The sequence below is a fragment of the Cydia pomonella genome, unplaced genomic scaffold (assembly GCF_033807575.1).
Source record: "Cydia pomonella isolate Wapato2018A unplaced genomic scaffold, ilCydPomo1 PGA_scaffold_163, whole genome shotgun sequence".
NCBI classification, from domain to species: Eukaryota; Metazoa; Arthropoda; class Insecta; order Lepidoptera; family Tortricidae; genus Cydia; species Cydia pomonella.
Window position 1 is genome coordinate 194,317 of NW_026907805.1, and position 13,689 is coordinate 208,005.

At 37.9% G+C, this 13,689-nt stretch overlaps 1 protein-coding gene across 1 annotated transcript in view; it reads left to right on the forward strand.

The window, feature by feature from the left end:
- The window catches only part of LOC133533418 (uncharacterized), a 29,150-nt gene continuing 15,461 nt past the window's right edge, over positions 1–13,689 (forward strand). The window contains exon 1 of the mRNA XM_061872396.1: positions 1–139. The gene's annotated coding sequence lies outside the window, so the exon portion shown is untranslated. The remainder of the gene's footprint in view (positions 140–13,689) is intronic.

The following is a 13,689-nucleotide window of genomic DNA, read 5'->3' on the forward strand; positions in this document are numbered from 1 at the left end:
ACTAACAGTGCGAGATTCTAATTTCAAATCTCCGAACGAGAACTTTGATTTTTTATAAGTTTCAAGTGCAGTGTTTTGTTTCTTGTGAGTGTGAAGTGTGGGCATGCGTTAAGTTTTCGCTTTCTACGGCGACAGCACGGTGAGTTGACCTCGGCTTGCGTAACGAAGAAAGTGCATGAAAGTGTGACCTGGAGTAACTCGGGTAGAAAATGTTGGTTGTCCACTGGACGGGTTTGGTAGGATTGTGGACAGGTAAAGTTAGCTTACTATTGAGCATTATCGACTAGCTGGGTTTCAGGTACTAAGTCGTATTGTTCATGGAAAATAGTAACGTATGACGTTAGATTTACGGACACTATCCAAACCATACCTTTCTTTTCTAATTTATCTTGTATGCGATCAGATTTGTTTAGTTGTTTAATCTGAATCCAATCGAAAATTAGGCTTAAAGGACCTTAAAGTCTACAGGAAAGACGTACTCGTAAATCTGAGGGTCGGTTGTACTAGACCATCTGTCACCGTTAAAGCATTCGTTAAATTTTATTGTATGGGAATTTTCATAGTTGTTTGTTAAGTGACGTTGATCAGTCTGTTAAGTGTGGTCGGTGCAACTGGCCCTAAGTCTCTGATGACCTACAAGGGGTAACAAAAATAATGGTCATCCGTTTAACGGCATATTGGGTATCGTATTTTGATTAGGAAAAAGTAGAAGAAAACATTTTTGACGTGAAACATTTTTTTACGGGGCAGGTCGTTCTAGTCGAGCAACCCTTCGTTAACTAAAAATTTTTGGCGTCAAAAAACATTTCTTATTCTTTTTCCTAATCAGAACACGATACCGAATATGCTCTTAAACGAATGCCCACTATTTTTGTTACACCTTCTATAGAGTACGAAACAACTTGTTGAATTTAACAACTGCTTTATCTATGGTAACATGGTTAGCAAGGCCATCCGTCACCGACACTGACCTACTCCTATATTATACTAACATCAAGAAGTAGAAAGAATAACTTGACAGGTGCACATTTGCTAGTTGCAGAAAGATTCCAAAAAGTTTGATGAGTTCTCGGAAATTTCAGGACACAAAAGAAATTAAGGATACTTTCATTTTGAAAATAGAAAATTTTGATTCCTATATAAAAATATGGGAAGTTACAGTTTAGGTGGCCCATGAGCTCGTTAATGTCTAAAGCCTGCTATTAAAACATCGGCATAAGCTCACTCATCTGAAGCCCGGTCGGCGCCTTATGCAAGCGGTAGGTCGCCGCGACCCGCCATCAATCACCTGCGAGCGTGACGTTATGTAACCGCCATGAATGACCCGCCGTGTGCCGAGCCTAGTGGCGTACTCATAATCATATTAGCAAACGTTTATAAACTTTGGTAAGCTTTCACGGTCTTCGTTCATCTTACTCGTAAACGTGTTAATGTTTTGTTTTGTATATACGTCGTCGTTTCGTACGTGTGACCTTTGTCATGTTTGACATCTACTTACCAAAAGATTTTATAAAACGCTCGCTTTTTTGTGACTTAGACTTAATCTCCGATTAACGCCATAAAATGTCAAGTTTGGCGAACTCAATATAAGCTACAAATGTACCATACTTTTTGAAAAAAAAAATAACAACGTGAATGTCCGACAATAACAAAGCAACGTCGGCTATCGAATATTTAAGTCAACTAATGTAAACACAAACTTTAAACTATCACAACTACTAATAGCTATAGCGAGCTAATAATATAAAGATCGTGAACGTTTAATAAAATGATTATAAATGATAAGGGCGGAGTTATCTATCGCCGAGTAATTTACGAGTTCATACGAACACTAATCGGAGTATTTATGAACGATGTGGGTGTCTGCTTGTAGATACTGACCTACAGCAGACTCGCTTCGAATGCAAAATGCAGCCTACGCGATTACAGCTAGGTTTGATTAAACCAAACGAGTTCATATAGAATAGCTACAAACAAAAGTATGTAATACATAGGAATGTTTTATTGTTATCAAAATTGAAACCAGGCAACAAAAATTACCATTATCATAATTAACTTGTTAGGTCTATATACAATAAATTGACGACTTGAATTTTGATACGAATAATACTTAGAAATAAAGGAAAAGTGGAAAAACTCACAGTCTCGGGCGGGACTCAAATTTGCAACGCCGGGATAAAAGCTCGCTGCTCTACCAATTAGCTACCGAGACCTACCCGCTGAATATCGCCCGGGACAGTGACGTTTCCACTTTGACTTTATTTCTAAGTACGGCATCGTTTGTAGACGTTTCTGCATAATACATAATTAATTAACAAGAATTATTACGAATTGAAACAGCCGTAACTAATAAATTATACTCAGAGTATGATGGATATGATGATGAAATATGCCACTATAAAAGTACCTAACGTTACATACAAACGTAGACACGTTGATGAATAAATTAGGTTAATCAATGATGGGAATCGGGTTATATGTATGAACGCAACTAGGTATATTGAGTAACGCACCAACATCCATTTTCTTTTTCGTCATTCAAGTTCCAGTTAGGTTTTTCTACCTTCATTAGTACACCTACTCGTACCTACATAGTTAGGTACATATTTCGTGATGAATGCCAAACGTTTTGCCTGAGGAATCTTGCACGCGACGTGCACACGCTTTAATGTCGCGTGAGCTACGTGACGCAACGCATAGATGGAAGACTAGCAATTAACAGCAAATCGAAATTTTGGACGACATTCTTGTAAACGAACTAAAGGGCAGAAAGGAATGACACTTTGTAACACCGCGCAATTGATAGAGTTGTTATTATCATGCTATGACGTAGACCTAGAAACAGACAGCCTCAAGCCTCAACTACTAAACGGAGCGGAGCGGATAAGCGCTCCCGTACTACCTAATTTAGAATGGGAGCGCGACCGCTTAATTTAGTCGGCAGTCCTCAACTGTGGGTTTCTCCAGAAACTTCCTTCCTCGCACTGTTAAACTATGAAGTGAACTGTCGGCGGAGTATTTCCGGACTGACACGACTTTAAAACCTTAAGGACCGGCAAAGCCCTACAACCCCTCTGTTGTTGCGGGTGTCCATGGGCGGCGGTAATCGCTTACCATCAGGCTCGTTTGCCTCCTACCTATATCATAAAAAGAAACTGTTGTTAGCCAAGTCAGTGTTAAACCAACACCCTGCCTGTACAACGTGCCCGCGCCCGCGCCCCGCCGGTTGCACCCAACCATTGTGCACTTGCCGTTGCCCAATCATTCTCGTTCCCATGAGAATCGGAACCATTAATTCATCCATTGACTTTCCAGTTAACAATACAATTAGCCAAAGCCCAATTGCAGGGCATTTTTCCGATTGGTTTTGCTGTCTGTGAAATATTGAGGAGATTTTTACTTCCAGTTTTGTAATCTCACCATAGCTACTCTGTGTAAAGAGTTTTTCAGAAACAAAGCATTTTTAGCTCTTACTTTTAGCAGATGTTTGGAACCTAATATCATATCAATCGGCTGTTGACTATTGAAAAACAAAAGAGATGCGTCTCTATATGCAGAAAAATTAAACTGTAATAAATACTTTTGAATGCAAACTGTATAAATAAAATAAAATAAATAAATAAATAATAAAAAAATAAAAGGCTTTTATTTCAGGCAGTCAGTACCCATAGTGCATACAAAGTTATTATTACTAAATTAAAACTAAACTAAACTAAATTGACACTGATAGATTTACCCCTATTTAAAAGATTATACCAGGCTGGCAGATACCTTTGACGCGTTCTTTCATCCGCTACTATTGACGCCGGTGACGATATAAATAAGTACCTACTTAGCTATTTCTTATTTGCATATTATAGGAGCTTCGTCTGCCAACAAACCACTCTGTGGTTTGGCAGAAGTATATTGTAAATATTTATAAGGCATGAAATGTGAATAAACGTTTATTTATTTATTTATTTTTTTTATAGAAAATATCTTAGCAGTGGAAACGCAGCCTAACGGACGTCAGGTAATTTGATTGATTGGCCGAGGAACGTCTCAATCAGCCACAACTGCCATAATCACGCCTTTTATGCGCATGCGCGGCATGCATGTCAAAGAAAGGCGCATGCGCTTTTATTTCCCGTCAATTAACGACTCATTTTATAATTGCTCCGATGACAAACTACAGTTCAGAACTACACGTACAGTCAGCATCAAAACTAGCATATCAGACTATGCATTAAGAGTATCTGCCATTATCTGATAGCTCAACAAAAAGAGATAGTAATGTAAAGAACAATTCAATTGTGGCGGATACTTTTCACCGGGAACTGTCTACATATGTCATCTCTGCTTAGAAAAGTATTTGGCGTTGGCAGTTACTAGCATGGATAGCAGTCTAATAGCATGTGTGCATTAATATCTCTTATAATATATCTTATACGTATGTTTGTCATTTATCGCTAAGCCAGTGACCCACATAGCGCCGGCGAGAACCGTCACGCGCCGATAACTCGCCGCTAAATGCGTTTAACGACCATCACTCGGCGCAATCACAAACATTGTGTAGGTATACACATACAGAAACTGATTATATCGCCATAGAATGAGAGCTGACCTCTTTAACAACTGTCGCTATAACTTTTGAAAACTGACAATACTAAAATGTTACAAAAATAACCTTAGCAAAGGTGAAATTAAAATTAAATAAAACAGAAAGCCAGGAATAGTTTATAATGGAAGTGTTTTTTTAATAACGAAGACGAAATTAAATATATGTATATGTTAAGGATCCTGAGGCAGCACAAAATCACTATTGCGAGTGTAGGATTCGATACGGCTAGCAACACAGTGTTGAAACGAACACAAACGTCAAAGTCCGATGAAAATGCGCACCCCTTTTCCACAACGGCGACAATAATTGTTCCCTGACATTGACAGTTCACCGTACATTGCGGTCAAACAAGAAAATTTTGATGCGATAGATTATACAGCCGTTACTTACCTACCTAGAAATGTACAGGAAATTATCATTGTCAGGTGTCGAGTTGGTGAAACAGGTGACTGATGCGCACCGTCTAAATGAGCCTTTATGAAATTTAATAAGTGGCACCTTGCGTGTGCGCAGGTTGAAGTAGTAACAATGGTGGGCGCGACGATCGCATTACGATACGAGACCTGCCGGCTCTCGGGCAACAAGGTCAGATATTTAGCTGGCGTGCGAGCGGATTACTACTACCTACACTAATTTGTTTGTTATATGTGTGACAATGTTTACATACACTGGCCTGACTTGCTAGCGTGAGTGGGTTCTCGCGCGCGACTCCATTTATTTTGCGCAGCTTCAGCACTCGCGCGCGAGAATACCACTCATGCTAGCCGGTCAGACTGTCAGTTTGCCCATTTATAATTTAATACAAAAAAAGCGATCTATAGATGTTACAGATGTGCAGATTGCGGAAAGTTTCCAAAAAGTTGGAAAAGTTCTCGAAAATATCGGAAAATAAAGGAAACATTTTGGGAATGGATAATTTCGATCCCAATACGAAAAAGATAGTATCAAAGTCTTTGATATTCATTCATGCGATATTTTCACAATTTGTGGACTTTCCGACGCACATAGGTAATTTGTCGACGACGCTCGGCGCTCTTCTAAAGCCTTTTCATTACTTTACAGGCCAATTAGAACGCACACTGATAAGAGAATTATATTTTATATGTTATTTAGTTATCGTGCGTCTCGCTCGCGCCAATACATGTACGGACAAGTACTAGCGAAATGCACGCTAGCTGAATGAAATCAGTTAGATGTCATTCTGATATCAGTGTACGTTCGAAATGGCCTGTTTGTTCAAAAACAATTAAATAAATTAATATTATAGGACATTATTACACAAATTGACTAAGTCCCACAGTAAGCTCAATAAGGCTTGTCTTGTGGGTACTTAGACAAGGATATATATAATATATAAATATTTATAAATACTTAAATACATAGGAAACACTCATGACTCAGGAACAAATATCCGTGCTCATCACACAAATAAATGCCCTTACCAGGATTTGAACCCGGGACCATCGATCGGCTTCATGGGCAGGGTCACTACCCACTAGGCCACACCGGTCGTCAAAATTTTAACGTATCATTTGTTTGTTCGTTTGTTATTCCAATGCTAAACACTACTTAAAAACTGGCAAAATCTAGAGAATTATATTGCACGTGCGCCGAATGTATCCATTAAAAAAAAAAAAAAAAATATTATTATTTTTATTATTTTGTTTATGTAAAAACATTTTGCATATAGCGTTGTTGTAACACGGGCATTACATTTAATTCAACCAAACAATTGAAAACTGTGACATTCACATATCAATGTCATTTCGAACACCGATCGTCAGAGTATACACTCGTACTAAACATTAATCAATATGTAAGTGTATACGCTCGTAAGGGCCTTATGAGATAAAAATAAAGTATTGATTATTTCCGAAATGGAGTTAATTAGAATAACCCTTCCTTCGCGGTGTCTGTTACACGAGCATGTACTTGTACAAGCCCTACAAGGGTCCCAAACTTCTCGGGGCCTCAAGGCCGCGAGGTCACTTTACTGAAATATGGGAGCACGGGCTCTTGGGACCTCAGGGGTCACAGCTTCGTTAACCATCTAACTAGTTGTACCTACTCATTTACAGTATTGTGTTTTTAATTTCGAGTACAGTCAAGGTATTAAATATATACCCGGACAAAGTGCCAAAAATATGTACACACTACCTTAATGAATAGGTAATAAGGACGTGTATACATATTTTTGGAACCCTGTTCGTGTCGATATTTAAAACCTTGACTGTACAAGTTCACTTTTGACATGTTTGATGGCTATTTGTGTTTGACTATTATTTATTTCCAAAAAGGATAAGCCTCAAGAAAACAATAACGTAGACGTTATTAACGCGACGACACACTCGCACAACAAAATGTAAACCATCTCCACCAGCAGAGAAAAAGTTAATTAATTATTAATAAGCACTGACCCCTTTTAGGAAAAGCATTTCACGAAACTTACGCAATGGCTTCTAATGAACGCGTTACGTCATATCTCCAAATTAAAGATCGCCGTTAACACTAATTATCTATTAAGCGTCTTTATGTTATTTCAAGATATATTCTACAAATTTTATGGAAACTTCTATGTAATTATGACATTTAAAATAACACTTGCACAGTCTATGCTATCCAAGTCGCTACCGATTTAGCTTGGTTCGACTCTGGTGGCTTGGTATTAGAAGACAGAGTTACTTTCGTACATACATGTTATAATACTTATCAACAATATATAGTACAGTCAAGTTCATAAATATGTACACATTTCTCCACCTTAATCCTTTGCAATAAGGTGAAAAAATTTACACATATTTATGAACTCGACTGTACGGATTACAATTATGTAATATACATATATATATAAGAAAACGCTAAAGTCACGTGCGTATTAAATCCCCCACCACTCCATATATTAAAATCTGAACGGCTGCCGCCTTAACAATAATGTTTATATTAATGTAGTATATTATGCCAATATGGTATAATTGTACAACATGTAATGTTCGTGGGAATCTCATTCGAGCCGGAGCCGGTCGGAGCCGTCCGGCTGCGCGTTGGAGGCCAATTCAAACCAACGTTTAGATATCGAAATGATGCCACTTTGTGGCGAATGATAATGCGCCTGCCATTTATACTTAGGTAGATTAGGTAGTATGTGTAGTTGTCTTGCGCCCGCCAATACATGAGCCAACAAGTACGAAAAAATGCATGCGCGACTAACAGCATTTAAACATATTTATTTAGTACATGGAATACTAACAGCGTTAACCCAGATATTACCTCTACCTGTGAAAACTTATAATTGGCTTACTGTTTTTATTTCGGATCATATTTTGTTACTTTTTCTTTAAGTTTTTCTTAGAAATAAAATAAAAAATAAATTACAATAAAATTTCAAAGCCAATTTATGTTGTCACATATAGAATTGTAATAAATCATAATAATTTTAAGTGTGAGCGGTGATGGTTGTAAGACTAACTAAGAGGCAATATTATCACCCAGGTTTGCACGGTGTAACGAACACGTGGAACCGACGCTATTTCCTAGGATGCTGCTGAGGCTGCGGGAGCAGTGCAGTGTATCTGGCATGTTTGCCGCTGACGACTTCTTTGCCATTAGGCGAAAAAAAATAGCTGCACTGCTGAAACGAGTGCGCGGAGGTGGCAACAGCATGCTGAGGTGTATGACCGAGCGTCTTGACCGCCCGCTGATAATAGGTATCGGGTTGATGTCACGATAGGGAGGGACGAGTATAGTTAGCCCAAAAGTAGGGGTATTTAAAAAAAAAAACATTTATTTCGCATAACGAGACCCATACATTACTAATTACACAATATAATATAGTAGTAGTATTATGTTTCTTTCTTTTTACTTTGCTTTTCTTTATGTACACTATCCTTAAGGTTTTTAAGGTCCATTTTAGTAACTCATCTACGGATTATGTTGGTGCGAAACAAACATTTTTTTTGCCCACTTTAATTAGATCCTACAGCACAAGAATAGTAGATATATATAGTTTTTTTTTCCAAAAAATTAGAGAAACCTATCAATAGGTACATATATAGTCACCCATGAAGTATCAAATTAATTTATTTTTGATTAAAATGTTGGTTCGAATCGGCCCCCTGACGTAACCGTGCTTTCACCGCGCGCCCAAACACGAGCGGTTTTATAATTATATCGGAATGCGATGCTTTCTTATTTCGATTCGCGCCGGTTTCCGATGCCGTAACATCGATTATTCACTTCCGTAGGATCTAACAGGGATTAGCATATTTAAAATGGGATTGAACACATATGGTCAATGTCCTAGTGCCCCATATGATAATGTCCAGTAAGTGACACCCTTCACTCACCTCACGACTTATACGACAAGCACTCACCTTAACAAAAATATACAAATGAACATGATTTCAATGGAATCATCATGGCCTTAAAGTCTATTACAGACTATAGAAACAGTGTCAGATAAATTTAAATGCTTATTTCAGTACAATGACGATCTAAACCCAGGAAAAAATCATTTCCAAACGGAGTCCATTCCATCTGACTCCTACTTTCCGAAATGTATCCCTTCCGATAACCGACCATCTTGAGCTTCTCGGAATCTCGCTGACTTCGAAACTCAACTTCGGCCCGCACATCGAGTCGAAAGCACAGTTAGCAGCAAAAAAGCTGGGCATCCTCAACAAGGTGAGGCAGTATTTTACACCTAGGCAACTGCTCGACCTTTACCTAGCACAAGTGCGATCGTGTGTGGAATACTGTTCGCATCTGTGGGATGGTTCAGCAAAATACCAGCTTGAGGCGCTCGAGTCAGTTGAGAGGAGAGCCAAGAGAATCATTAATGATGACGATCTGACGAATGCTCGACTCCAAAGTCTGGAGCATCGTCGCAAGGTTGCCAGCCTAACGATCTTTTACAGGATACATTTCGGAGAGTGTGCCGAGGAACTGCACAACCTTATTCCTCCGTCCCCATTTCACCATCGGACTACCAGACAATCGGCACTCCGGCACCGCTTCATGGTAGGTATTCCACAAATACGCACGAAGCGTTTTGCTTCAACATTTCTTATGCGAACTGCCAAGGAGTGGAATGCCCTGCCCGAGTCTGTGTTTCCGCATGAGTACAATCTGGGTCTCTTCAAGGCTAGGGTAAATAGGTATCTCATAGGTAAGCGTGCTCCACCGTAGACCGCATCATCACTTACCATCAGGTGAGATCGTGGTCAAACGCTTGCCTATCGTTATAAAAAAAAAAAAAAAAAAAAAAAAAAAAAAAAAAAAAAAAAAAAAAAAAAAAAAAAAAAAAAAAAAAAAAAAAAAATTTAATTACATTAATTTAGTAAACATCACGGTACAAGTGAGTCAGAAATTTTGTTTTATAAATACCTACATTACGTTCGATGTTAAATCTTCGGGACGACGCTGTGTTGAGCAACTCTTGATTGTCTTGGATTGCATCCTAAAAGTATGTTCGGCGAAAAATAAATTCTAGGAAACTCATTAGTCGATGTCTATATTTCCAAGTCACGACCCTCAGTTTGAAAGAAATCATAAATGAACTCGACTACCGGGGTATTCCACAAAAGTTCTAGTTCGTCGGGGACGTGAACAACCCGCAGAAATCTGTAATTAATGCCGTTGAATAAGCTAAGGTATAAAACGTTTAACAGCTTCTTATTAGCATTAACAGGAGTGTTACTAAAATAACACCACGTTGACCCAATACTTACAATCTGGACTGCTCCTACTGAGCAGTTTGTCAAGTTACTCAATGTGATGTGTAAAAGACATAAACGCGCGCCGCGCTTCACATTTTTTGACGCCAATAAATTTTAAATTAATATAAATAACTGACAATACTGACATCATTCGTTTATCTCCTCTCACTCAGTAATATCAAATACCTCGAATAGTTATGACATAACGTGGCATAATCGACCTCGTACATACATTATGTATACGTATTAATATTAATTGTTTTATTTATTACGGATGCTAATGTTTTTCCTTCCGTTTCTAAGTAGTTAGGTATTAGTAGCTTCCAGTTTTAAGTGTGTTACAAATATAGAGTTTATATTCAAGAGTTATGGTTCACATTCGTGTGTTATCTTTACAATCGCAATAGGCCTTGGCTTGTGCTGTGTTCATTACTTAACTATGTCTAGTGTTTAGGCTTTAAAATTTCCGCACTATACTTGAAAAAAAGCGGCCAAGTGCGAGTTGGACTCGCCCAGGAAGGATTCCGTACCATTTATGACGTATTAAAAAAAACTACTTACTAGATCTCATTCAAACCAATTTTCGGAGAAAGTTTGCATGGATTACCATGCGATATTGCATATACATTAGTATATTATATATTTTTTTAGGTTTATCATTCTCTTATTTTAGAAGTTACAGGGGGGGGGACACATTTTACCACTTTGGAAGTGTCTCTCGCGCAAACTGTTCAGTTTAGAAAAATATTATATTAGAAACCTCAATATCATTTTTGAAGACCTATCCTCCACACGTATGGGTTGGATGAAAAAAGATTTTTTGAGTTTCAGTTCTAAGTATGGGGAGCCCCCAAAATTTATTGTTTTCTTTCTATTTTTGTGTGAAAATCTTAATGCGGTTCATAGAATACATCTACTTACCAAGTTTGAACAGTATAGCTCTTATAGTTTCGGAAAAAAGTGGCTGTGGCATAAACGGACAGACAGACGGACATGACGAATCTATACGGGTTCCGTTTTTTGCCATTTGGCTACGGAACCCTAAAAATGGGTCTTATCGTTAATAACTAAGTACTACTGTCGGATCTACAACTTCCTAGCTGTTTAAATTTTCCTGAGTTGTTATTTTATTAATAAACTATCATGAACTGAATGGTTAACGCAAACTACCAATATATACTTATTTTGTAATTTCTACCTAATTTAAATATTTAAAACCAATCGTTATCATTTCAGCACTGGGAAAGTATTTAACTCCACTTTGATTATGAATTTTATAGAACTTTCTCGATATAAAAAATAAATAAAGTCAAAAATGCCTTAAAATAAGAAATGAACTAAGTATTACAAAGAATATGGCTCTACAGTGCCATTTTTCTTGTCATTATATGGTGTCACTATCAACATTATATCTTGACTTGTGAAAGAGCCCTACTACAGAGGCCTACTTGCAGAATACATTTTTGAATTTTAAATGTTGTCCATCTTCCATGAGTGCTTGTCCATTATGCATGCAGCTTATTATATAAAATGTTCATGTTCGTGTCCCGATGTAAACAGTTGCTTTGCTACTAATACTTTTCCCATAAAGGTGGCCTCCAGGAAAATGTGGAATACGCACAGATCTACCATCATCATCTATCATCATGTTCGAGTGATTGCGTAAATTATTTGCTTTGTATCAGTATATTCCAAGATATAACCGTCCACCGTATCTCGTGAATTCAGCTTTTCATAATTTCTATTCTGCTAACCTTACGTTTTGGTACATTCAAGTGGCCGCTAGCGGCCGATTTGAAGCTCAAAAATGGTCCCGCTTTTTAATTTGCAGTCTGCCTCTTTCGCACTCATGTATTGTTCATATACGCGATGGCTTTCCTTTTGCCGATTCAATTATCTCTAAGCGTAAGCGTCTGCAATCTAGATCTGTGGAAATTCGAAATCAATTAAGGAGAAGTCTGTCACATTTCGAAATGCTTGCAATTTATCGGTCCTTGGTAAGTATTGCGAAATCCAACAGAAAATACGAACGAAGCCTTCAGAACGAAATGCAATGAGCCTCATTACCTCATTTCTAGTTGCAGTCTCAGAACACGTCTCAACTTTGGCGGGCGCTTATAAGAGCACGCATTCCACCTGCTTAAAGAACTCCATAGACTTGAGATTATACGTACTGTAATAGTTACAAAGCTCGAGTTCGTTGGGAAGAACTTATAGTTTTGTGTTGAGTTTGAATAGGAAGCACTTGTTTTAGTTTGTCCATGATAAAAACTTAATTCTTCTTCACCGAGTTTTCTATTGAGTTTTTTTTAAGTTATCTTTCGAGTCTTTTTGAAGCGTGTTAAGACCTGTAATAAAGACTAAGACCTAACCTCAGACCTATAATGAATAGTTCATTATTTCTAAAGAAGCTAACGAGTTTCAGATATATTCTCTAAAACGTATTCCAGATTCTACAGAATACTTGAAGTCAAACAACTGAAACAACTAAACTTTACGAGCATATAATAAAGGAAATCATGCGGTCCTAAAAATTTAAAAAAAGTAAAATGAAGAAGGATGACGGATATTGAATTTGAACTGTCCTGAGACATACTAACATTTAACTAGTTCTACGGATTCCACTCACGTGTTTTTATTTTTAGTCACGCGCGCGACATGTTCACCGAAACATAAAATCAGTTAAATGACAGAAATTCTTTATTTTTATCGCCTGTCACCATGCCTATCACATTCTAACAAGTATGTAAATGCGAACTGACCGTCATAGTGGCAGGCGATAAAAATGAAACCATGCTACTACCGCAGGTCTTACAAATAAATATTAACAGGAAATTTTTAGTGTCAGATATCAGTTGTTACCGTGGTAAAACATGTAGGCCCCTGCACTCGGTAAGCTGTCTAAATACGTAGCCAAATCGCCACCGCGCATGCGTGGCGCGGAATAATGCATGTGCCGGCGCCGCGCCGATTGCGAACTACTTACCACCGAATAATGCATGAGGCGTTTGGCAGCCCGAATGGCATAACGTAAATCTCGGACGGACACTTCGGGCCGTGTCGACTTTTTGTGCACAGTGCATAAATAAATATTGGATTTCGTCAACTCCTTCAGAGCATTAACAGCATATACAATTTAAATGGTAGTAAGAACGTATCTTAACCGGATTACAAACACAGTTAAAATTGTGTCATAAATATAATCCAGAAAAATTACCATACATTGAAAAGAAAGTTAAGTTGTCCCAGATTCAATCATAGTTAGTCAATAAAGTATTTCTGCTTCGGTGTCTATGTTCAGGATGTTTACTGGCTTGATCAAATGTCTCGTAATTGAATCAGCTGGCTAGGAAACAGAACAGGTAATATTTATCG